Source organism: Camelus dromedarius, chromosome 4, assembly GCF_036321535.1.
Source record: "Camelus dromedarius isolate mCamDro1 chromosome 4, mCamDro1.pat, whole genome shotgun sequence".
In the NCBI taxonomy this organism is placed as follows: domain Eukaryota; kingdom Metazoa; phylum Chordata; class Mammalia; order Artiodactyla; family Camelidae; genus Camelus; species Camelus dromedarius.
The window spans coordinates 29857750-29885629 of NC_087439.1; the positions used below are offsets into that span (position 1 = coordinate 29857750).

Here is a 27880-nt window from a genome sequence, read left to right on the forward strand (position 1 = left end):
CCATAGTCAGTCATTCCTGCTTTTAGGTTTTTTGGTGATTGCCTTAATGTTGAACTGCTTTTCTTATTTCTCAACTTTAGACATTAGCAGTTTTCTGCTATAATAGCTGAAGATTTTATTCACCCTACTGCTCACAACCTAGTCCTTCTCCATCTAAAAAAGTTCTGGATTGATAACTTTATTAGCTGCTTTAAAAAATCTTATATTAAAAATATCAATTTCTTGTTTTATCAAATTCAGATACCATCTCTTGATTCTCTGTATTGCAAGATGAGAATTTCAGCATTCCTAATACCTCCTTACTCTGCTTTTTACCATGCTTGAGTTACTAGATAAAATATAGCATATCCAGTTAAATTTGAATTTTAGATAAATAGCTAATTTTTTAGTATAAATATGTCCAACTCTGTATGAGACATCTTTAACCAAAAAAAGTATATATATATTCATTTGGAAAATGGAGAGCTAGATAAGTGATATTTTATTAACTAGACTTGAAAAAGAAGGATTTATTGGATAGACACAAAAAATAAGACAACCAGTTTACCTGCATAATCCCAAAGTCTTGGGAGTTTGGGGTACCAAATATTTCTACATCAGACTTAGAAGATAAAGCCAAAATCAGGAAGACTGGTGGAAAATTCTGTCTAAGGAGCAGCTAGACTCCCAGATCACCTCCGCAAGCCTTTAAGAGCCAGGCTAAATTGCAAGTCCCGCCCTAGCAGAGGAAATGAGGTTTTCATTTCTGGCAGAGTTGCTCTGGGGAGACTCTTAACTCAGGGAGAGCAAGCAAAACTAAGCACAGGGTGTGGCTCTCAATTGGAAACAAGAAGACTGAGTGAAAGTCTATATTCTGTACTGAGAGACTTTTAGCCTTCTTTTCCTTTTTGGCTCTCAGAATGATGATGGCAGCACAATTTAGAAGTAGCCTAGAGAGTTCTTTTTCTGGGCTCAAAAGACAGGCTCCAAACAAAGGTTTACAAAACTCTCATTAGATCTTCTCAAGTGAAATAGCATTGTCCCCAATTTATCACTCATGGTAAGAGCCATCAATCCACAGCATTTTTTTTCCAAACAAATTTTTAGGATCTCACTCTTAAATATAAATTGCTGACTGGGAAAACTAGACATTGAAAGTCCCTAATGTAGAAGACAAAGACCAAAATGAACAAGTAGAGAAGGGAGACTCAGAGAACACAAATCTGATAAAGGAAAGAGAATAAAACTTAAGAAGCAAAAGAGCTACAAGTAAAGTTCTCAGTAAGATAAAGCATTGCACCTGAAACAAGAATGGGATATATTCACAAGGGAGCATCCCTTGAGCAAGAAAGAATGCTTTTAAACTACAAACAGGATAATAGAAACTTTAAAATCAATAAGATGTTTGGAATATATATTTTGGGCAATCTTCCCAGAAGTAACATCAAAAGACAAAAGGTGAAAAATTGAAGGGAAAGGTAGGAAAATAATATTTTTTTCCAAAAGATACAACAACTAAATAATATGAGTTCAAAAAAGAGAACAGAATAGAAAAATGGGGCAAAAATTTTGAATGAATTAACGTATTTCCTAAAACCAATGGACATAAGTTTTCAGGTTGAAAGAATTCATAAGGAACCTAGAAAAAAAAAGTCCATTAAAACATATGAATACTGGAGCAATGGATCATGAAACTTCACAATATCATAGATGAAGAAAATAAATCCTTAAGATATGAGAAAGTGAGAGAGGGTGGGGGGAGCAGGAGAAGAGGAGGAGAAGGAGAGGAGAGACAAGAGAATCATACCATCTAGGAAAGGCAGACACACCACCAGGCTTCTGCTGGTTATAGAAGCCAGAGACCCTGATGGCACAGAGACTTGATGCACTGCATCCTTTTTGAATTTACTTTTTAAAAGCCAAGAAAATCTGTCACCAACAAAATGAAAACAGTTGCTGCCTTTTGCAGACCATGGCAATTCTTTAGGACCCTACCATTTGGAGTGGTCATCAAGTATTACAGGAAGACCTGGTTTTGTTTGGTGGAGTCTTGAGGCAAATGAAAATAACTAGAAGGAAAGGAAGAGGAATAAGAAACTATATATATATTTTTTACACTTATTGTGGGGTAAGTCTTAAGACACTTCCACATGCTCTATGTCATATATTTTCCCCAAGGCAATGGGAATTAAATATAATGCTGACAGACATATGGAAAAGAAGTAATTCTTAGATTTCTAGGCAATACCACAGCTTTACTAAGATGATGCGGAGCCCCATAGAATTCACTTTTTGAAATATGGGTAGTAGGATACCACTGGCTATGCAAAGTTAAGCTACACTAATAAAATTATGCTGTCTAGATCAAGGAAGATAATGGTTTCACTGTATTTGCTTGGGTCATACCACATTTGGAGTGTTGTGGGATCTGGTGAAATTTGAGCACAGGCTGAGTAAAGGAAAAATGATCGTGAGGAAAATCAAAACCAGATAGTATGAGGAATATTTAGAAGAGTGAAGGATTTAAGCCTAGAGGAAGGAAGACATATTGGAACACAATATGGCTAGTTTGCCGTATTTTAAGTACTCTTGTGTAGAAGAAGGAGTGGATTTTATTCTGGATTGCTTCTGAGACTGGAACTGATGCACAGATAGAAGTTATAGGAAGCTTGAGAGAGTAATTTCTAATAAGTAGCGAATCTTAGACTACCGTGTCTTACAAATCACTTGTTGACTCTTTATTGGACTTGTTCAGGGAGCAACCAGATGATCATCAGTTATACACTTTGAGAGAGAATTTCCACATTGCAATAGAGGTTGGACCAGCTGTGATGTAAAGTTTGATCCAGATCTAATAATATTCTAGGTTCTTTGATATATCAGTCTTGATAGTGTCTCCAAATACTGATCATTCAATGAATGTTAGTCATCTCTTGTATGTCAGGGAACAAACATTGTCCTACTTCCTGGAATGTTAAATCCAGCAGAAGTGCTAATAATTAAGCAGATCATTGCATAGTTAATTTTAGTTGTAATGAACATTGTGAAGAAATAAAGAATATTATGGCAACATATAACACAGAATCTAATTTAGTTTGGAAGGAGAGGGAAGATTTCATTAAAGAAATAATGTTTAAGCTGAGACAAAGGCTGTTAGCCACTAGGAAATTACTCCAGATTTGGAGTTGAGGTACAAAAAAAAAGTGTCTTTGATTAGAAAACTGCACATATTGAAACAAAAATTTTACTTTAGCACTCAACCAATCTTAAAAACATCCCTTAGCACATCCCTTATTTATTGATGTGCTATTGATGTTGGCTGAACGTTGTGTTTCTGTGTTGTGGGAAGTCCTCTGTACTCACAGCCTAGTTGATTTGCCTTGGGTTCATACTTTGAACGCTTTTAGTTTGATCGAGTGATTTTGTTGTTGTTGTTGGCTCTGACACCAGGATCCACTACTCTGTATTTGTAGGCTCTCAAATGAGTCAGATTCTGAATTATAGCCACAGAGGCAGGTGGGATTTCTTTTCTGCCCTTGGCTTTAGAACTGAAAATACTATAGTTTAAGTGCCACCTGCAAAACAAAGAAGTGAATGAGGAATGGCTCTAGGAGTAAATGAACCCATCCTTCTGAGTGTATTTCAGAAACCTACATAGTGAAATCTTTCATCTAAATTAAATTAAACAGACCCCTGCAAAACTTCAAAGACTCTGATGATATAAAAGGAGTAGCCAGAGCTTATAAAGTGCTGGTGAATAATTACAGCCTGAGATTTATTGGTAACCACTCTTGTGTCAGTAAGAGGTTGACTGATCAGGGGGGAAAAAAAAAAGAAAAACAGACATTGGCTAGAGGGAGGACTCTTGAGCCACTCAATCTTCTGGAATTTCTAAGGAGTTTTCCAAGGGGAAAATTCAGCATTCACATGCTGTATAGGAAGGTCTTTACATAGACCTAATGGATTTAGCTGTCTCAGGCTGCTTTATTTGATGGTGTCCAATGCAGTGCCTGAGAAATGTCATCATGTTTTAGATCTTAGGGATATCCATCATGCCTGCTAAGATATGAAAGGAACATTCCTATGTCTGAGGTATGTTATTAAATCTACAGTATTGGTTAGCTTCAGATCAGCTCAGAAATACAACGTTGTACAATGACATTTGACATGGACCTTATGAAGGACTATATACTCAAGAAGTATCACCTAAAACATGATTAGGACATTCTTGGTGGGTTTTCATACTGTTGAGTAGTTTTCATTGTGTGACTTAAGGTAATACACCCAGTGGCTTTTGTTTAATACCAGGATAATGAAGGCTCTAAGTGCTCTTGTCACACAGTAACTGCCTGGATCCTTTTAATTACAGAGCTTATAAGTGTGGTCTCCAAATTCTATAGCTGAGTATCAAATCGTCACAGTAAAACTGAAAGCTGAGCATTTTTTCAGAGAAAGCTTTTCTTGTCATTCTAAAATCTTGACTTTAATCTTTGAAAGATTTGTTTGGTTATACAAATATTAACATAGACAAGATAGTTATGAATGAAACAAACTTGTCACTTCAGTTCATCTTGAATAATATTAATGAATAAGGTAAAACAGGAGATGTGGAGAAAAAAAATTGAGGATTCATTTATGTCAATTATTCCAAGGTTCTAGATTTGGTCTTTGAGCAATTCAAACATAATCTATAAGTGCCACAAGGCATCTCAAGAATGGATCTCATGATTGCAGAATAAAACACCTTTAAATTCACAGAAACAAAATTTGATGAAAACAAGAAAGAATTTATTACATAAAATATATAACTTCTGTACATAAGGCATGTACAAACTGTTAGAAGTTATTCCCACTTTTAATTGCTTATTCTATATTCTAGATATGTATTTTCTCAGTATATATTAATATATTCTCAATATATTATTGGAAAACAATAATAGCTCACACTTATTGAGGGTTTACTATGTTCTTGGCATAGCTACACTCTCTACATATATCATCTTATTTATATTCATAACAATCCTATGAGGTAGGTACCATGGTGATTCCCATTACAGATGAGGAAACTTGTTCTTAGGAAGGTAAAATAAATAGTCCAAAGTTATACAGCTACTGAGTGTTAGAGACAAAATTTGGATTAAGGCATTCTGAGTTCAGAGCTTGGCCCTTAATCAGGAACTATTGCTGTCAACGTAGCAGCACAACTGATTGAAAAGCAGAGAATTCAAACAACTTGACTTCTTTGCATACCCTCAAACAGCTAGTTTGCTTTTAAAGTGATTTTTCTTATTTTTTATGAATTGTCTCTGTATTGACTATTTTGAAATTGTGAGGCTATTGCTGCAAATCATACCCACATGTACCTGAAGTAATATCACAGGTGGTGTTCCTGTGTGAGTCAGGGGATATTGAGAATTTGGAGGTAGCATTTGGACTTTCATGTGATGTGAGCAAGTTAATTAGGACTGAGAGCTATGACTCCTTATCTTAATTGCCTCTATCTTCTAGCTGATGTTAGAACTGTGTACCAGGTGGCTGGTGACTTGTAACAGGTAAATGAAAAATTTGGGGGAGGAAATCATGAGCATACTTTTTAGGAACAATTAGGTAATCAAGGCTAGAGATTTTAGGATGGAGACTTTCCCTTTTCAACAGTCTCTTCTCTCAAATATGTCATTACTCAAGGTCTTATAGCTTCCAGAAACATGGTATATTTTATTTCCAAAGATCTGCTTGCTATGTTAGATGAGGTCAAGAGCCTTGAGAGTGAAGATGACAGCCATGGAGAGAGAGAGACGAGAGAATCTGGCAGGAGAAATTAGCCCCGGCAAAAGCAAAGTGGAAATTGGAGCAATAATGTAATGTTTGGCCAAATTACATAAGTTATTCAAGTTCTTCATTTTCTGGATGGGTTTCTCTTTTCCATGGAATGATTTTACAGTTTTAAATTTAACTTTTTAATATGTTTTTATTCAAGTGACTTTGGAAGTTTACCTGTACAGGTCTAATGTTGTTGAGTATTTGCATTCTGCATTTTTGAAGTTTGGCTACCCACTGATCGAATCTTCAGACTTAAATGAACAGTTGAAAGAGTAAGGCACAGTTACTGTCCTCCCGCCCCCACCCCTCACACTGTTTTCATTGTGGTAATATGTAGTATGGTGTCCTTGGGCAAAGAAGCAATTTGCCTTCGTATTTCACCAGAGAAAAATTATTTTTGATTAGGCATTACTTTTCAATTCTTCAAGGAATTTAAATCTCACTCCTGAATATAAAATGTGTATCTTGAATATAAAAATATTTTTTCATTCTGATATGAATGAGGTTTCTGATTCAAACACTTGGTTCATGCAAGGGTCATTATTTCGTTCATTTTTCATTACAGTGTCCAAATTGATGGGTGTGTATCAATGTAACATAGGATCCAAAGGCAAAAATAAGTCTGTTTGCTCAATTCTAGCTACAACACATTTCAGTAGTGCAGTGTCTGCTGTGTAGCAAGACTGAGAAAGTTTCTTAATCAAATTTTCTACAAATCTTTGATGTCTGCTTATTTATTTTCTGCAGAACAGCAGTCCCTTCATGTTTGATGTCCCAGTAGCAAGAGCCTGTTTCTGTTAGTTTGATTGTGGAAAGAGAGGTGTCCTCACAGGGAGCCCAGCTGGATGCTTCCTGCTTTCTGCCTTAGTTTCTTTCATGGTAGGAGAGAAAGGAGGAAGGAGAGCACATGATAGAATTGGTAATTATTTGTACTGCTGGCAGGGCCTCAAATGATATTTATTCTATTACAGTCACTTCCAACCAGAGGATTCATTTTTTGCAGCAGATTGGAGGTGGACAGCATGCAAATGCTTGGATTAAAACACATTCTAATGCTTTGAAGCCCTGTGCATGTAACAGTGTTGTTTGTAGACCTATTTTGCTGCCGTTACATCGGTGCTTAATTAGAACAATTAGTGAGAAAAACTAAAGTGATTTGTTTGGTTTTAGTTCCCTACCAAATATTTGAATAGGAGTCAGGTGACTATTAGGATGGAAGGAAAAAGTGCAAAAGTTTACGATTTGGCCATGTTTTAAGAACTATTATGTTTTAATGTTGTATTTAGGTTATTTATGTTCTGGTAATGTATTCAGTCCCTTAAAGGTTATGGGACTGAAGTTTCCCCACTTTTTAATGGGAAAGGAATTAGATTAATTGTTAGGGGATCCCACTGGGGAACCTTTGCTTAAGAGTTACTTTTGAATTTATTCCTGGAAAGGAATGGAACTGGCAGAAACAAGGGCAATTTTTCTATTGTATCTGATGACAATTTCCAGGAAAGTTTGGTTGGCCAAACCACATGAATGCTTGATCTTTATTGTAAATTGCCAAAAGGGATGTCCCCCATGGAAATTGTTATACTTGTTTTTATAATATTGGCATCTGTAAGCTCTTCGTGGTACAAGGAATAAAATCTTGAGGAGGCTGGAAAGATATATATCTTGAGATCCAGCAAATGGAAAACAGTCTCTTCCACAGTTGGAATGTCTAACTGACTCCATTATGTATACTGGATGGTGGGAAAAATCCTTCCTAAAGTGAGAGAGGTTTTGTGTACTCAACCTTCTTCATGATCTTTGATGAGACTGGACTTGATTTTAATTCATATATTCAAATTTAAAATGATATTCTTAATAAATCAGCAATTTATCATAATCATTAAATATCTGAGACATTCAAATTAGAATAAAGATAGTATTCATTCATTCATTTATTCATTCAACAAATATTCATTGAGCACCTTGCAAGGGCCAGACACAGCTATCTGTGAGACAAAGTTAGCAAAATAAACATATTTCTACTTTCATGAAACTTTCACCTTAATGACATAATACTAAACAAGGGGAACATTTTTTAATGCTCTACTGTATGTTACAAAAGGAAAACTTTTGGATAACTCTCAGCAGGTCATGCAGTCAAGATATTTTTCTGTTGTTTGGGATGTGCTCATGTTGATCCCATGCATCATGTCTGTTTCTGATTTACTTGTGATAACATTAAGCATTTTTAGACAGGTAGCAGACTTTATTTAACATTAGGCCCTACAGTAATGTTAACTTACTTAGAAAAGATTTAACTTATGGCAGTGACTTTATTTGTTCTGATACCTAAGCTGATCAGTTGCAGTTTTAATTGAATTCCTTTTCTGGTCTTGTAGAATTTAGAATTTACTAGAGACTCAAGATTATGCAAAAGTATATCAGCCTGTTGTTGTTGTTGTTGTTGTTGAATTTACTTTGTGTCTTTTAAGGAGATACAATCGGTGACTTTGCATCCATTCATTGCAGGTAGTCCTGCCAGTAAATATGGAACTTATTAGTCATATAGTTAATATAATTAATTTGTTTTAGTTCCCAAGTGAGAGACAAAGTTTTGATAGCTTGCAGAGTATGACAACCTTATTGGTTTTTCCATTTCCAGATGTTATTACTGTTTAGAGTACATGGATCATGATCATTGGTATGCAATATATTGTCCATTATAGTTTATTTCATGATAATGTTTAAAAAGCATATATATTATACCTGTGTGTTCAAAGTGAGGTGACAGCTCTGGCAATTATATGGTTACTGCAATTAGTATAAGCCATAAATTATCCATATGTTATATTATAATAATGAATCTTTGATGAGTTGTTAGCTCTGCAGCAACTAATTATTTTGTTAAAATAAAATATCAAAGGTTGTGAGTGATTTAATTTTTAAAATAAATTAGAAAGGATTCAAGGTTATCCTTATAATAGTCCTGTTAATTATTATGTGTTATGTATATTATGATAAACTTTCTTGAGAGGAAGAGAAAGAAATGGAATTGCTTATAAACCTGAGTGTGCGTAAGAGAGGGGGTTGAATATATGACTTGTATTTGTCCTGTGTATATGATGGAAATACATGTGATAGACTTTGGCCCAGACTGGACTAGAACACCAGTACTAGAAGGCCTGCTTCTCTGACTACTGTGCTCAAAGCCCCTTGCTCCACCAATATACTCTCTTTTTACATTATTCTGAAATAATTAGGACTGAGAGCTAATGACTCAGTCAGCTATGACTCCGTATCTTAATTGCCTCTATCTTCTAGCTGATATTAGAACTGTGTACCAGGTGGCTGGTGACTTGTAACAGGTAAATGGAAGGAGAGGGAAGATTTCATTAAAGAAATTATTTTATCTTCCTAAGAACAAGTTTCTTCATTCCTATTTTACTTAAATAGTTTTCAGGAAATATTCACTAATCAGACTCGAAGGGGAAATGGTTGAGAGAGAAATTTTTATTGCACACAGAAAACATTTAATTTGCAAATTTCAAACCTATCTCTTTATTCTTTAACCATCATATTTGCCTCCTGATTTAGATAGATTTAAGGGTCTTTTGGTTTAATGGTCCTGTGACTTTATTGTAAGCTGATTCACATCTTTTTTGTGAACAGGTTACTTATTGTTTGTTAACAGTCAAATGTTAATCAGGAAATCAGAAACCACTCTAAGTGTTTAAAATAGAGCACATTTACTGCAGATAGCTAGTAACATAGGTGACAGAAGGACTAGAAAGCCAAACAGGGAAAAGAGGAAACCCCTAAACTAAATTAGCAGCAGCAGGAAATAGCTACCATGCCTAGGTTTAAACAGACTAGATGAATAGAGGAGGTGGTTCACTGGACTTTAGGTGCCAAGGCCATCTGGTATACCTTTCTGGTAGATGCTGCAGCAATGCATGCCACCAGAATTACTACCTGGGAAGAGAGAGGAGAAAATACCCTGCTTATCCATTCTTTCCACTATGTCGTCACCTCCAGTCTGTTGCCAAGTTAATATAAATTCTACTTAGAATCTGGTGTTTTTTACAGATGGTCATTCCAGCACTATAAATTTATATCTACTAAGTTCACAATTCTATAATTATTAGGTATTTAATTTCAGATGGAAATCAATTAGTTGGACTTCAAGGGGTTAGAAGGTACCCTGGAAAATAGACAAGTGTATATAAAACCTGTCTGGATTTGTAAACTTCTTAATATTATGTAATAGAGCATTAAGTAGTTGTTCAAGTCTAGAGATTTCCAGAATGGAAAGCAGGGGGTTAGAAGGACTTTCAGAGCTTATTTACAGGGGAAAAAATACCTCTTATTACATCAACAAGAAAAGATACATCCTACAAAATATTTGTGACATGTGGAGTTTTGGTAAAATTTGAATGCTTAAAATTGAACCTTGGGTGAATGTTATAAAATTCGGTGCAAAGCTTTGGAGACTCATAAAACAGTTTTCTCTTTAGATAATTAATTTACTAATGGATTTTGTTCTGTCCAGACAGAATCCCCAGATCCTTCTCACTCACTGAAAGGAGACTATACCCTCATGCCTTTAAAAGTGGCATGGAATCCAGGAAGAGAGACCTTTTTCATTAAAAACAAGTTAGTTTACTAGTATTATATTAAAGCAAAATTCCAGCCACGGTTGATACATAAAATGGTTTTATTCTCTTTCCTTCTTCCTTTTTTTCCATCTTCCTTTTTGTAACCTATATACCCTCAAGAAAAAAAAATAATACCTAGTTTAAGGTAATGGACTGAAACTTTGGTATTTCTCTGTAGGTTTCTTTACAAAAAAAAAAAGTTATTCTTGACATTTAGAATTTTTCTATCAAATACTAATGCCATTCAATATCATTCACTGGAGAGTACTGGAATTATTTCACTCTGGTCAGCTTGTACTAGAAATGAGAATGATATTAATGTCTATCTCATACTTTTGGTACGATAGTTAATACTTGTAAAGAACTCAGACTAGCACTTAGCATGTGGTATATGCTAAGGAAGTTCTTGGTGAATCAAACATCAATTAATCAATCAATCTATGCTCTTTCCATGTTATATTAATTCCCAACTCAATTCTAGAATATTTAACATTTTCTCTGTTTGGACTTCCACCTCTCTTTCTATTTATTCAAGTCCTGTGATTCTTTAAGAACTTGTTCAGATCCTACCTTCGTAAGTCTTTTGTGACAATTCTAATCTCTGCTGACTTCATCTTTGTCCTACACTCTATTGCACTTATGAACAAATACAATATGTATTTTAATTTAATCCTTACCATTGGTTCTTAAATAGGGGAGGGCATTGGAATTCCCTGGAGAGCTTTCCAAAATATGTATCCCTGGACCCAACACGCAAGAGTTTTTAGATTCAGTGAGTCCTGCCTAACACCAGAATATGTTTTGATAAAAATGTTCAGCAAAACTAGTCAACATACACTGATAATAATTATCTCTTATTGTGGGTATGTGAATTTTCTTTCTCAACAAGATTATAAACTTTTTAAGGACATGGGCCATGCTTTGTTTTTCTTGTGTATCTCCCCACAGTGCTGGAAAACATGACCACTAATGCATAATATTCCTCCTCTTTGTCTGCAAGATCTCTGAGAGTGGGGCCTAGGATCTGCATTGTCAAAGGATGTGGAAGGACAGAGAGATCCACAGATGGATCATTTAGCTGGTGCCACAGTTATGCTGTGTGATAAATAATCACCAAATTTCAGTGACATACAACAATAAGCATCTATTGTGTATGTTTTTGGAATCAGCAGGATAAGCTAGGCATCTCTGCTGATCTTGCATGCCCTTACATGTTTGGAGAGTTCGGCTGGGCCCACTCAGTTGTCTGCATTTCAGCAGCTCACTCATGTATCTGTGAACTGGCTCTGACCCATAGGACACTGATGCTCCTTCTGGGACCATCAGGCTAGTCAATGTGAGTTTTCTTGTGGAAATAGTAGAGGACAATAGGACAAGGCCAAATGCAACATGTTCATTCCAAGCCTCTATTTGCAGTGTGCTGGCCAAAGCCCAACTCATGGGAGGAGGGTACTACAGAGTTACCTGGTAAAAACTGTGGACACCGAAGTTGGGAAGAAGTGGTATCCTTTCCCCAAACTACCACAGTGGAGCTCTCGTTAATGTCTCTTCTGTGCAGAGCCCACTCTGATGCTTTACTGAAGGTCAATTCTTGTTGACACCCGATCAAGATGTCTTTAAAATAGCCTTACCACCCTTGAGTAAGCAAGCTGGTAATCTTGTTTGAAGAAAAAAAGTTGCAAATAAACAGTCACACTAATGCCATTCATTTGCTTTTAAATAGAAAAATATCACCTTGTATTTCACAGACTTGACATCACCCAGGTAATATGTCACACTTCATTAAACTCGAACATCAAATGCAGAAAACAAAATACTTGTTGTTCAATAAGATTACTACTTGAACAAGATTTGTGGAATTGTCAACATGATGTGTTTGAATTCAAGAAATTAAACCAAGAACTGTGACTGGGAAAATGTTAAAAAACACCACAAATTTGCTTTGAAATGATACAGCATCTCGTCATCACTTGTGATTTGACCACTGGTTCCATCTTTATTACCTGTGGTGCTGCTTGGTGAACTGTTGCACAGCAACCCGTGCAGTCTATTGTGGAAGTTCAATTTAGCATTGCCGGAGATTCATCTTGGGGCTGAAAGAGAGTTTGTGCTAAATTCCTTGGCTTCCAGCAAGGCCACAGCATCTCTTTGTCTGAGGGACCTAATCTTCTAAGGAGCCAGGGATAGCAATTATATAACTTATGCTTTTATCTATCTGTTCATCTATCTATCTATCTATCTATCTATCTATCTATCTATCTATCTATCTATGTGTTCATCACCAAAATAATAGCTGAATTACTATGACCATTTTTTTCTAAATTTATGTGTTCATTTTCCGTATTTAATTATTTACTTTCTCTCAAGGTAGGTACTTCATTAACTTCTCGTGAGTGAGATTGATCAGCAAAACAAATATTACATAAATTTTAGGAAGGAAAATTGCTTTCCAGTCTTGCTTTGTCCTTACCTTGTCATGGGATTTTAGGCAAATCACTTAACTAATCAATATTCTTATCTATAAAAATAGACAATTTGGATATATGAGTAACATGGGTCCTTTCCTATGTAGCCAGATCATATATAAAGGATCTAAAGTAAACTCTGGGTCAATCAGATATATATATATATGTATGTATTTTTTATTTTGTTGTTTATATAGGAGAAGTCAATGTAGAATCACCCTGTATGGGTCAGTTTATCTTTTATTAAAGATATTATGCCAAGTTTTTCTTGGTTTTCCTTTCCAAGAGGAAGAACATTAACTTGTGGATAAACAAAAATAAAAGGCAGCACAGGGACACAGACTAAGATGTGGGTTATACAATATACCTAACAGAGTTCAATTTCATCTGCTTGCATTGATGGGCAAAAATAAATGAGGCAAATTGGGATTTAGATGTAATAAAAAAGTTTCTTTAGAGACTTTCTAATTGCTAGAGAAGAGAAAAGCTGAGAAAGGTATAAAAAGCTCTTTCTCTGACAAGGGGATACATTTGAGATTTTTACATGAGTGTGATAATGATGGAGCCAGAGAACATAACCATTTTCCTGGGAATTCAGGAGTGCTAGCATTCCACAGCATTAAGGACCATCTCCCTCTTGCACACATGCAAATGTATATGACTGATTGGTCTCCAGGCAACACAGCATCAATGGGAGCAACCTGGTTACAAAGCTAGGCTCTCAGGTGAGCAGAGGTTAAAAAGCTCAATTTCAAATAGAAAATTCTGTGGAACTAACACTGTAGCCTTTGTTTGTTTGTTTTGTTTTTAGTCACAAAAGAAATAATTGCTTTGGAATTTGGAAAAAATTTTAGTTTTAGTTCCCTTGTGTGCTTTTTGGTAGAGCTTTTACCTAGCACCACTTGCAGCAAAGAAGATTTAGCAAACTAAGCTGGGCCTTGGACACCACGTAATTAAGAGCCGTTGGCTGTATGGTTCTATAGGAGGATGAGAGGACCAACAGCTGGCCTTGCACTTGGGACCGGCCCATTTTAACCTTGGGGGAAGTAAAGTTTATAATGGGAATAAAGCCAGTAAAATAATTTGAAAATTATTTCAAAATGTTTGTTTTCAACAGAGTTTGAATCTTGGTGCCTTGTAGGTGGATATGTAGGCAATGCTTAGAAAAACACAATGCTATGAATGTTTAATAGCCAAATGACATCGTGATGTCAAAACCACTCATGTACATGGATTTTTAACTTGATTCAAGCTGCAGTGGCATAAGCTAAAATAGAAGCACAGTTATTTTCAGGACTTAGAAATTTAAAAATTCAAGCTGCATGGTATTGTCTTGGGGTGAAGAAGTCATTCCTGTAATGGCAAAGAGGAGAAAGCATGGGAAAATAGATAATTATTGCCTAGACTTATAATTCGATGTTCACATATTGCAAAGATCACCAATGTATTCAATAAGAAAAGGGAATAACTTTTTTTTAGGAGAAACACCCTGTATCAGAGAAACAATATTCTATTTAATTTTCATATAGAAAGATTAGAGCCCTTGTTTCCATAAAAAGAGAAATTGTAACTAAATATAGGCTAATTGGTGATGTTTAGTAAGAACATTTGATTGTGTGACTCATGCTTTGGAACACCATTTTCCTATCAGAAAACTAGCTTGAGACCCTTCTATTACTGGGAATGTGTTTAATTAGATGTCAGGTTTTAATTAGATAAGACTGTTCAGCCTGTTTACTCTCCATTTTTATCTCTCCATGAGCCATTTCCCCATCAGAAGGATGCAGTAGTCATAATTATTCCAGTCATCCTGAAGAGAATGTTTTAAAATATAGTAGTTAGCTGTCAAGAAGAGAAGGCTAGTTTCCAGTTATGAGAGCATTTTCCCAATGGAAGTCTTCCTTTTATTGTGGGTAGACATATTTGTGTCTGTTACTGGCTTTATTAGGCTCCATTTCTCCTTCTTGTACAGCTAAGTTCTCTTGTAACTGTTCAGAATTAAAGGAATTCCTCAATTCCAGAAATGTTTCCAGGTGTTTTTAGCTTTAGCCAGACTGTTTACATTACCTAAATAAGTACCTAAAAACATGGCATATGTAATAAAAATTGCCCAGCAAAAACATAGTGGAACCAAATGATTTGGAAGAAATTCCCATAATATACGGAATTTTAATAGATGTAAAGTTAAAAAAAAAACCACTATGGTCAAATATTTGGGCAATTGTGGGCTAAATGAACAACTTCTTTACTTTGGGATTTATTAGTTTGTTTACTCTACTGTCAGGCATAAGCTCTTTGGTATCAGACTTCCAGATCTTTCTACCTCTGGTATTTTCATGGAAAGAGGAGGCATGAGGGAGATAGGTTTTCATTTGAGTAATTGGTAGTGACACACTTTTATTTTGTTTCCTTTGAAACCAACATGTGACAGTATCCTCCCTCTATGCCCCCTATTAAAACATTTTAAAATTGTCTCTGTGATTCCCACTGTAAAAGAGAGCAGAGACTTGGGTATGTGTGACTCCTAGCATATGGTGGGCCTCAGTTGCTTGTCAAGATAAGTTAGGCACATGGGGATGTACAGTCTCTAAATTTTGGCCTCTCTGCCTTTATCTTTTAGATTGAAATAGTCAGAGCCCAACGGGCTAAGAGCTGTTGGTAAAATTTTAACTTAAAAATAAGTATACATTGAAGTATAGTGCTTATTTGACATTGTGTTGAAATTTGAGCATCTATTACTGAACTATCTGATTATTTGATAGGTGTATACTAAAAACTATAATCCATATACTGTTTTGCCTTAGCTCATGTTATCATCTCATTTGCTAACCCCTAGATCAAGTTACTATCATCTCTTTCCTGGACAGTTGTTATCTCCTCCTGCTAGTCTCTCTTTTTCCATCCATGTCCGACTATAGACTGTTCCTCACTCAGCAGCCAGTGATACATTTAAAACATAAGCCAGATCGTGTTCTTGTGATGCTCCAAATCATCAAGTCGTTCCCTATGGTAGGCAGGATTCTAAGCTGGCCCCCGAGATTCTCACCTCCTCCTGTACACAATTCTGTGTGATTATTTGGAAGAATAATTCCTTAAATATGAGCTGGACTTGTAAATATGGGGCGATTACTCTTAGGATTGTTATGTTATATGACAAAATGAATTTTGCAGATGTAATTAAGGTCCCAAATCAGTTGACTTGAATTAATTAAAAGGGAGATTATCCTGAGTGGGGTTGACCTAGTTGGGTGGGCCTTTAACACACTGATGGCCAACTGTGGATCATGTGCCCCTGAGGAAACACAACTGTCACCCAGATTTGGATGACGTGGCAACCAACATGTTAAAAGGGTCCAGGTCTTCCTAGAAGTCAGAGAAATTTGATGTCAATGAGATCTTCTGCTGTGCTGGCAGAAAGCAGCCATGTTGTGAGGGGGACAGACATTGGCAAAGATTTGTGGACAGTCTCTAGGAGCTATGAGTAATCTCTGGCAGACCTTCAGTAAGAAAATAGGGATCTCACTCCTACAGTCACAAGGAAATGAATTCTGCCAACAACCTGAGTGAGATTGGGAGAAGAGCCCAAGCCTTAGCCCCTTCCAACATCTTAATTTCAATCTAGAGAGACTGAGTAGAGACCCTAGCTAGCCCAGATTCCTGGCCCACAGAAAGTGAAAGATAATAAGTTTGTGTTGTTTTAAGCTCTTCAGTTTATGGTAATTTGTTATGGAGAAAAGTAATAAACTTCTCATCTCTCACAGAAGAAGACAAAGTAACTTTAGTAGTAAGGACTTTGGATTTTATTCTGGTATCTGGCCTGGACTTTCTCTGTTACCATCTTCTATTATTCTGTCCCTTCTTCCCTCTGCTGCAGCCACACCATTCTCACTGTGCTAGAGCACTCCAGAGTGCTCCTGACGCGGAGCCTCTGTCCTTACTGTTTCCCTTCCTGGAGCTCCCTGCCCCAGATATGCACAGGACCTCCTATTGCACATCATAGAGCTTCGTAGTAGAGAGCGCCTCACTGACCACCCAGACGAATCAGGTTAGGCGAGGTTTTGCTGTGCCAACCAATAAACCCCACATCTCAATGATTTAAAATAACAAAAGGCTGCTTTTTATTTTCCCTGTATGTTTAATTTGAATTAGCGAAAGGGCTCTGCTCATCATGGGCTTGAGGGACCCAGGCAGATGAAGTCTCCGCCATCTTGTAATGCCAGTATTTCAGCTTTCTTTTGATTAGTGTTAGCATGGTATAAACTTCTCCAGTCCTTTACCTGTTTCCCCCATTTCTTTATTATTATCTGTTTGTGTCTTTGTATTTAAAGTGCTTTCTTGTAGATAACATATAGTTTGGTCTTGTGTTTGTGTGTGTATGTTCTATATCCACTCTATCAGTCTGTCTTTTAATTGGTATTTGTAGGTCACTGATGTTTGAAGTGATTATTGATATAGTTAGAGCAATATCTACCATATTTGTTACTATTTTATATTCATTGCTTTTATTCCTTGTTTGTTTCTATTTTAGGCCTTCCATCTCTTCTGGCCTTCACTGGTTGTAATATAGGATATGCTTTTAGCATATCAATTATATTATTTTAAACTTTTTTAGTGATTTCCCTTGAGTTTGCAATATACAACTATAATTAATAGAAGTCCACTTTCAAATAATAGTATACCACTTCATGAGTAGTACAAATACCTTATAGTATTCTCTATTTCTCCCTCCCATATCTTATATTATTGTTATTAATTTTACTTATCCATAAGCTATATTACCAAATACATCATTGATTTTATTATTTTGAACAAACTACTATCTGCTAGATAATTAGAAATAAGGAAAATAGTTATCAGAGAAATGTAAATCTAAACCATAATGAGATACCACCTCACACTTGTCAAAATGGCTATCATCAAAAAAGCCTACAAATAACAAATTTTGGCGAGGATGTGGAGACAAGGGAACCCTAGTACACTGTTGGTGGGATTGTAAATTGGTGCAGGCACTATGGAAAAAAACTGTGGAGGTTCCTCAAAAAACTAAAACTATAACTGCCATATGACCCAGCGATTCTACTCCTAGATATATATATCTGAAGAAAATGGAAACATTAATTTGAAGAGATACTTGCACCCCAGTGTTCATAGCAGAACTATTTGCAATAGCCAAGACATGGAATAAACCCAAGTGTCCATCAATGGGTGAATGAATAAAGAAGATATGATATATATGCAATGGAATATTATTCAGTCATCAAAACAATGAAATTTTGCCATTTTCAGCAATGTGGATGGACCTAGAGAATATTATGCTTAGTGAAATAAGTCAAAGACAAATACTGTATGATAGCACTTACATGTGAAATTAAAAAAATAATAAAAATGAATGTTTATAGCAAGACAGAAACAGATTCCAAGATATAGAGAACAAACTAGTGTTTACCAGTGGGGAAAGAGAAGGAGGGAGGGGTACATTAGGGGTATGGGATTAAGAGATACAAACTACTATGTATAAAACAGATAAGCAACAAGAATATATTGTATAGCACAGAGAATTATTGCTATTATCTTATCATAACTTTTAATGGACTATGAACTATAAAAATACTGAATCACTATGCTGGACACCTAAAACTAATATAATACTATAAATCAATTATACTTAAATTATTTTTTATTATGTTTTTATTGAACTTTTTTAAATAAGGAAAATAATTTTTTTTACCTTTGTTTATTCCTTCTCTAATTCTCTTCCTTTCTTTATGTAGATACTAGTTTATGACATATCATTTTCCTTCTTTCTGAAGAATTTCTATTTTACATTTCTTGGAAAGTAGGTTTACTACTGTCAGATTTCCTCAGTTTTTGTTTGTCTAAGAAAATCTTATTTCTCCTTCACTTTTGAAGTATAATTTTTCTGGATACAGAATTTTAGGTTGGTGGATTAAAATAAAAAGTTTTAAATATTTCATTCCACTCTGTCATTGCTTGCATAGTTTCTAGAGAGATCTGATGTAGTTCTCATCCTTGCTGCTCTACAGGTGAGGTATTTTTTCCTATGGCTTCTTTTAGGATTTTCTGTTTGTCTTTGATTGTCTTCGTTTTGAATACAGTATTCCTAGTATATTTTTATATCTGTATATTTATCCTGCTTGGTATACTCTGCACTTCCTTGATATTTGGTTTAGTGTCTATCCTTAGTTTTGGAAAATTCTCAGTCATTATTGCTTTGACTATTTCTTCTGTTCCTTTCTTTTTTCCTTCTCCTTCTTGTATTCCCATTATGCATATTCCTTTTATAATTGTCCCACAGGTTTTGGTTATTTTGTTCTACCTTTTTAATTTGTTTTCTGTTTGCATTTCAGTTTTAGAAGTTTTTATTTATATTTCTTCATGCTCACTGATTCTTTCCTTGGCTGTGTCTAGTCCATTGATGAACTCATCCAAAGCACTTTTGTCAAATTTCTGTTACGGTGTTTTGATTTCTAGTATTTCCTTTTGATTATTAGAATTTCCGTTTCTCTGCTTACGTTACCCATGTGTTCTTGCATGTTGTGCACTTTTTCCATTATAGCCCTTAGCATATGAATAGCAGTTGCTTTAAATTTTGGTATAATATTCCAGCATCTCTGCCATGTCTGTGTCTGTTTGATGCTTGCTTTATCTCTTCAAACTATATATATATTTTTGTCTTTTAGAATGCCTTATAATTTGCTGTTGTGAACCAGATATGATGTACTGGTAAAAGGTACTGGAGTATAGACATTTTGTGTGAGGCTTTATGTTTATATGATTAAGAGTTAGGCTGTCTTTATTGTTTTCTGTAGCTGTAGGTGTTAGAAGCTAAAATTTCCTCTGGTGCCCTTGTTGTCTCTCCTGTTGTTTCCCTTCCCCCTGCTGGAAGCACCAGGGAATTTTTCTCTGATCTTCACTGTGAGAACCTGGTAGGGCTCCTGTAGGTAAAACTCAGCAAAAAGTAGAGGTCATCCTCCTATGACTGAACTTCCTGGAATTTTTAACTCTCAAATTTGTCTGTATTGAGCAATTCTATCGATTACCAGTTAAGTTTTCTTATCCTGATGTTGCTTTCCATGGAAGTTCTACTTGTGGGTTTTTGTTCCCGTAAATTGTAATTCTCTGTATCCACCTGTCTGTCTCTCCAATTTAGCGGGCAGTTTTTTGATCTGTGACCTCAGTTCTCTATTGTATCTAAGAAGAGTTGTTGATTTTTTGTTTTTTTTCAATTTTTTTTTTCTTCTATGGGAAGGAGTGGTGACTTCCAAGAGTCTTACATGCCAGAATGGAAACTAAAAGTTATAATGCCACAATTTCAACATGAGACTTAATGCTTTGCCACAGCAGTGGAAACACCTCAGAGAGTTGCACACTGGCTCCTATATTCTTCAACCTGACAATGACATGTCATTTCTATTCATATTTCACTGGCCAGAGTAAGTCACATTGTCACACCCAATTTTTGTAATGTGAGAAAATGTAACCCTCCAGTGTTCCTTGAAAAAGAGGACAATCAGAAGTACTGGGAAGCATTATTAATAGTTACCAGAGCATGCTCTATTAGATAGCATTTCCAAATCCACCTACTACCCTACACTCTTACCACATTATTTTTGCCTTATCACTTTATTATGCCATATTATACTATATGTATTATAGTTCATTATAGTGAAACTTGTCATGCTACATGCTCTGTTTATTGTTTGTCTTCCCTCTTCTACCCCCACCAATGTGAGAATCATGGGAACCGAGACTTTGTCTGCTCTATTCTATTTGTCTATTTTTATCCCCAGAATCCAGAGTATTCCAGTGCCAGTACATATTTGGTGAATGAATTAGTGAATGTATTTTATTTAAAACTGAGGAACCCAGAAAAATGAACCCTTTATGTCAGCCAAATCTGGCGCAGAAATTTTTCCAACAGGGTGAAGCTATGTAAACCTTGTGCGGAGTCTTTGTCGGACTAGCTGGCAGCATCCTTTGCTATCAGACAGCAAGGAGAGAATGAAAAAGCCTCAGAAGTTCCCAGGAATGTGGTGCTATTTTAAGGCAAGGTTATACACAGCTTGAGGGAAAATGAGTTTGAAAATGAGCTTAGGCATTTAAACAATGCAGGTAAAAGATCTTAATAACTTGAAAAATGGGTAAATTTAATTTAAGAATCTTTCCATCTCAGGTTTGTTTGTAGTCAAGGATATTCAGCTCTCATTCCTCACTTTTTGAAAAGCGAAAAGCTAAGTCACCTCTTGAATATGAAATGTAGATGCAATACTTGGAACATTCTCCTTCTTGAGGAACAGACCTGCCAGATCCTGGGGTGGTTAAAATGTGGACTTCCTGCTGATTCATGCACACCATCTTTGTGCTTTTTTAGGTTTATTGTTCACTCTGAGCTTAATGAGTGCATTCAGGCATGTAATGAAGAACAACGCCATCACACAAACAATTCATTGAAATCCAAAGATAAGGTGACTTTATCAATTATATTATTCAGTAGAGTAAATTTGCAATTTAGTAAATAATACATAGATTTGGTGGCATCTGGAACACTGTTGTGTTGACATTCATGATATTAGCAGCCATGCTATAAAAATGGCATTCGTAACAGTGGGTGTAAACCTTTTGTTTCTCTACTTGCTAGAGGAAAGAGGTGAGAGCAATGCAGTTGTGGATTGCAGGTCCCTCTGGTGTGAAATTCATCCTAACTAAGTTTAAAACATTGGATGGCCAAAAGCATGGGTTCCCATAGCAAATGATTTTTATTTTCACCTGCATGAACCTTAGGTAATGGGATGAACACAGGGCTGATAGGCAGGTGAACCACCCCTCACCGATTGTCCAAGAGTTACTTGATTTAAGCAAATCACTTTCCTTTCTGCTCTTTCTTTTCTTTTTCTTTTATAAAGTATGTTACAGAGTTTTCAGAGCATGTTCATATGGATCTCATTTGATCTCATAACACATCCCAGGGAGGTTAGCTGGTCAAGGGTTTACTCACTTCTGTTTCTGGATAAGAGACAACGTTGCATGGAGAGGTAAGTGAGAAGATTGGAGCTTTTGACTCGTAAGCCCAGCGCTTTTAAAAAATTACACAACAATGATGCTCTGGGCCTTGGTTTCCATGTTTAATTTGCCAACTTAAGCTGTGGGTATGACAAGAGATAAGTTACATTTTAAATATTCTGACTAGTCAAAGTCTTATGCAATTGTTAAATAATCATCTTGCTTTTGTTAATCCAAGGGCTCTTTCCTTAGACCATAAAGCCTTCTTCTCCACATTCTTCTACAGCAAAATGTCCAAAATAAATGCATGTGTATAGCCCTGGAATTTTTCATGTGAAAACATTTAGGAATGAGGACTCTTAAAAGAAGAGTAGAGAGTCATTAAAATGTAGCCAGTGGTAACTCTGATTTGGCCTTTTTTTAGGACCATTATCAAATTAATTTTTTTAAATGATGACTTGTTGGTTTGCTTCAATGTTCTGTTTTCTAATTCACTGATAAAGACAGTCCTCTTACTTTTGACTAGGCTTTGTTACATAGGACTATAATCTTCAAGGACAGAATTACAGTAACAAATAACTGTTTTGTAAAGGACCAACATTTGCAGTGCATATGGTCTCTGTCATGAATTCTCAACTCTACTGTTGTACAGTACAAAATTAGCCATAGACAACATGTAAATAGATGAGCATATCTCAATAAAACTTTATTTATGGACACTGAAATGTGGATATCATATAATTTTCCCACATCATGAAATATGATTCTTCTTTTGATTTTTTCCAACTATTTAGAAATGGAAAAGCCATTCTTAGCTCATGGGCCATGCAAAAACAGGTGACTGGCTGGACTGGTCCATGGGCCACGTTGAACACTGACCTGGAGCACAGGAGAAACATTCGTTGCTACCATAGACACTACTCTGTTTGAGTGATACTTTGAGTTGGAAAAATGTTTCTAGGGAGTCTATTCTTACAACATAAACTTTCATCACTGTCAGCAAAGGCAATATCTAACAGCAAGGGTTTAGAAGTTAGGTGGTCATCCTTGCATAGGAAAAGTAGAAGAGTTTCCTCATCAGAAAGCTAGAGACCCCTTCTTTACATTCAAGGGAGGGAAATTAATTAGCATAATTTGGCATAGAGCTTGCAAAATCTTTGGGCAAAGACATTCACACAGGGCTAAGGACATTACTTCCCTCAATTTGGTGCTCAATAAATATCTGTTGAGTTAATTGAAATTTCCACAAAATTCCTAAGTTCTTGCTTATTATGTAGAATGAAGTGAATATAGACTATAATTGTCCATTTAGAAGACAAGGGGTTAGAGCAATGAACCTTTAAGTAGCAGTCTTCACTGCTGTTTATGAAGGGTGATTATGAAAGACTTAAATGACAGTGAGATTTTACAAAAGTGCTAGGCAGTAGGGTAAGGTGTGCACACAATATCTAAATGATTAGCCATTATGAGCTTGATAATACCCATGACTGAGCTAATCTATGGCTATAAATTGGATATCTATGGAACCTGCTATATATTCTTTTAGCTCTCCAGCATGTAATCCAGTCATAATGGAACAGCTAATCACTGCTGTGTCCTATTATCTCAGAAGTTCACACATATTCTAAACTCCTTTGCCTCATAGTTAATGCCAAAATATGTTAGTTCCTAACTAATCTTTAGTTTTTTCATGTGTGCTACTTTTATTTGTTCAACTAAATCATGTTTCTTTTGGGCAGGATCATATCGCATAAATAAGAGCAGCATAATGATTAAGAGCATGATTGTGGATTCAGGCTATTGAGGGTTTAAATTCTGTCTTGGCATTTACTAGCAGTGCAACTTGAGACACATTACATAGTCTCTCTTTGCTCTTAGTTTATTTTGTAAATAATGATAGTAAAAGTATTTACTTGATTGGATTGGATTGCTGTCAGAGTTAAATGAATCAATGCATGCAAGGTACTTAGAAGAGTTGCTGGCACACAGTAAGGATTCAAGTAATGCCAGCTAGAAATAGACCTCTGGGTCCTAGTCTGATGCTATAAAATCCTGTTTATAAGCTGATGACTCCTCCAGTCCTGATTCCTTCACTGAACCCCACTAAAGTTATCCACTTGGAATACTGACACACCTCCACTTTGAAAGAGAGTATTCATCTCAAAATTATCATACCCACACAACGGACTTTTTTCCATTCCAAATCTATTGTCTCTTAGTTTTTCCCATCCAATATGCAGCATTGACAACAAAAATCTACTATTTCCTTTTGAGATTTTCAGGAGAGACATGACAGGTGAGGAGGTTAGGGTGTAGATGTGTGAAATCTTCAACTGTTTACCCCGAAGCATAATTGATTCATCACTATTGATCTCAAAATAAAATAGGAATGATCCACATGTAGCTGAATATAGGCTATAATCTAGTTTCCTTTTTTTACTTTAGTCTTTGGCTACCAGTGATCCTTTTGCCTTTCCCTTAGGGAATAGGAAAGACAGAGAAGAACAAGAATCAGTATAACATTTAAACAACAGTGCTGGCGTGCCTGTGATAGCCATCTCGACGTGATGTCATGAGTAGCTGGTGTTGCCTTGGCAACACTACAGTGGTAAACAAAGATGTTTTCTGGATGGCTAGAGGAAATGTGGCTTTTATGCTGTCTCACACCCTTTTGCCACCAACCCCCTCCCATAGGCAGAAAAGATATTTCTTTCCTTTTGCTATGAATTTTCCACCTTGAGATAGAGTAAGTGAGGTGAGCCACTGTTTTCTTCATCTGTCTATTTTTATGTTCCACAATTTTACAATGCTGGACATTTTATTGAAACAACCACTCAATTCGGAGACTATGATATTGCATGCTGAATTCTAAAATCCCCTGTTGTGTGGCATTGCTAAGAATGCACAAGGGGAAATTCTGTGCCCAGGTCTGTGACAAGTTTGACAAGATGAGCTCGGATGACCTCACCTCATGTGGTCACACAGCCGAGTGTACTATCGAGGTTCTCGGGAACAGATAAGGCAGATGAGGAATGGCTCTCCCGAGACAAATGCCGAGCTTTTGTAACTGGAGTAGAAGAAAGAAACAGGACATTTTAAAGCATTGTTTAATGAGTAAAGTAACGTGATGTGAAGAATGATGGAGGATTGGCAAACATGGGATTTTTAAAAAATAATTTCTCCATAAGCTCACAGAAAAGATTACAAATCATTGTTGTTTTGTAAAAACAAATAAATCTTTTAAAATTCAGCTGGGAAGTGAGGATAGAAGGAAATATAATGTGCCCAAAAAAGCATTCATTACAGTGTTTATTGGTGAACTGTGGCTGTTTTTTCATGAGGCAGTGACACCTGCTCTAATACACAGAGACAGGAAATTTTCAAAGGCATTGTTTTTTTGAGATCTTTGCAATATTTCTCATTTAAGAAAGACTAACTCCTGTGATTGAAAGTTTTTTTAAACATAAATTTAAATAACAGCATAAATATATGCCCTAATCGGGCACATTAGCGTGGATAGCTTATTTCCTATTCCTGGGGGAAATCAGTTGCTGGGTAGGATACAGAAGTAGACAGGCACATTTTGATTGGGGTCAAGATTGGCAAACAGTAGTTGGGACCAAGGATTTGGGTGAAGGTGAGCCTCAGCTAACAAACCTGGATCAAAACCTGTGTGCTGGAGAGAAAACATCCAACGGGGAAGGAACTGGGGACCACTGTAATTCCTGAAACACTTCTGTCCAGGATAAAGCCAATTTCTCTGTCTGCTGAACCTTAGCCTAAAAATAGGATGTTCAGTATTTATGAGCTCTGTTTCTCAGTCAGATTACCCAGAGCCAGTTCCATGATTGCGAAGAGAGGAGGAGAGAAAGCGGTTAACTTTTGGCATCTGAAAACACATGTCCCTCCCTAACTCAATTGTGACTGTCTGTCATAGAGCAGAGCTTTCTGTCTATGGCAATTGAGAGGTTGTAGGAAAAATAATGTGTGCTGGGCAACAATAATGGCAAAGGGGAGGGGTGGGGCTGTGGAGATGAGAAGGGATAAGGGAAAATAGAGACAAGAAATTAATGATTTTAAAGTTTCTGATGTGTTTCTTCGTTTATCTGTTTTCTCTCCACCTACCCCTTCACGATTGCTGTATGTATGAACGTGGAGTACCTTAATTTGTGAGCATCTGTTCATTCGATTTGCATTTCACAGTCTCTAGGGGAAATTCTGTAACACAGTGAGCACAAAATGAGTTGCAGAACCATTAGTTGCAACAGAGGTGGGGAGGGGTTCCCTTACCTAAAGTGCTGCTTTGAAAATGTCCTCTGGTACTCCTGGCTTTCCTAATGAAATGCTATCAACACTGCAGATGGTAAAATGATGTATATATTTTGCTGAATTCCCTAAACAAGGAAGCTTTCAATGGAGGAGTGCAGTCAGAATATTCTTTAAAAAAAAGAGAGAGTCCCTCAGGAATCTGTAAACCTAAACCAAAATAAATGAAACTTGAAAGTTATTTTTTTAAAAGCTGTATGAATCTATGATTTATGCTAAAAGATTGAGAATCATAAAAAAGAGACAAGTTTTTAAGGAGATTTAAAAAGTTTTCTGGTCAAACTCTGAACTCCCATTCTTCTCCCTAATCAGTGAATTTTTGGTAACACCCAGACATGTACATAATTACTAATGATTTTCAGGGAAAAAATTAAAACCCGTACTACATCATGATATAATTTATCATCCAGAATAGGACATTTTCAAAAGTATAAGGAAGCATGTTTAAAACGATTATATTAAGACAGCACACATAACTAAGACTGTCCAAACTAGACAACTGAAAGTATGGGCTTCCTTCCTAAACCTTCATCCTACAGAAGTGCATGCTTAGTTCTGGAATTGTCGCTGCAAATCCATCCACCTACTGGAGTAAAGGTCACCATACCATTACTCATCCTTTGATTGGGTTCGCCACATTTTCAGGACAGTGAGTTGGGATCCAGGAAAGTTAAGCAACTTTCTCATGGTCTTATAGTAACCGATGCACCATTTCCCCCTTGTCTCTTAGAAGTATCCTTTCTGTAGTTCCTAGATACTCAAGATCTTATCACCTCCCTGAGACTAATTACAACCACAGCAGTAACACCCCCAGGGACACAGTTTCAAGAGTGTGATTTTCTTCCTAGCACTCTGCACTTATAAATTACACTAATTTTTCTAGGCTTCAAGGCATGATTGTCTGGAGTGCTGACATATTCAGAGTAATATTCTATGGAATTATAGTATTTCTTTCTTGATAATAGAAGATAAACTAAATATACCTTTCAGTATATCCATGGAGATGAAGTCTTGGAACAAGCCCAAGTTAAGGGATTGTAGTTGTCAACTCACTGTTTTTTCTGGATGGAGGCTTCTTTTTCTACTTCCTATTCTTTAAAGGAGTTTAATTTTGTTAGTGTTGAGAGAGAAAAAGACATGTCTAACCCTTAAGTCTCTTTGCACTGCTTAACTTCCTCCCTTTAGAAGCAAATACCAGGAATGAATTCTGGAGGACAGGGGCCAACTAGCAGTAAAAGCACAGGGTTGATCCTTGAGCTGAGTCTTGAGGGACAGAATGATATCAACAAGGCCTGTAGGGCACTATATATACAGAAGTTCTGAAGTGTTCAGGAGATTATTGAAAATCAGGAGTTTTTGCAATATGGGTGGAGTGTTTATGGCAAATGGTGCTGAAGGACTCTGCACAATGTGCTAAGGAGCTTGACTTCATTCTGTGTCCACTGGGGAATAACTAAGGGATTTTAAGTAGGAGAGAATGTATAGTGTGCACCTTCTAAGGAGAAACTCAGGTAGCTTTAGAGGGTGCAATACAGTGCCACATCATGGCTGAAGACCAGCTGGAAGACTCTTGCCAAAGTTTGAATAAGAGAGGACAGATCTGAGCTAAGGCTTTGACTGAGAAGATTGATAAAC

At 36.3% G+C, this 27880-nt stretch overlaps 2 long non-coding RNA genes across 5 annotated transcripts in view; one reads left to right on the forward strand and one right to left on the reverse strand.

Annotated features, from left to right (window-relative positions):
* The window catches only part of LOC105094634 (uncharacterized), a 525835-nt gene that overhangs the window by 174300 nt on the left and 323655 nt on the right, over positions 1-27880 (forward strand). The gene's annotated exons all lie outside the window — the stretch shown is intronic.
* Positions 22597-24982, reverse strand: LOC116153011 (uncharacterized). Its single transcript, XR_004136667.2, has 2 exons — positions 24888-24982; positions 22597-22798 (listed from the first exon to the last, which is right to left on the reverse strand). It is a non-coding gene; the product is annotated as an uncharacterized LOC116153011 (long non-coding RNA).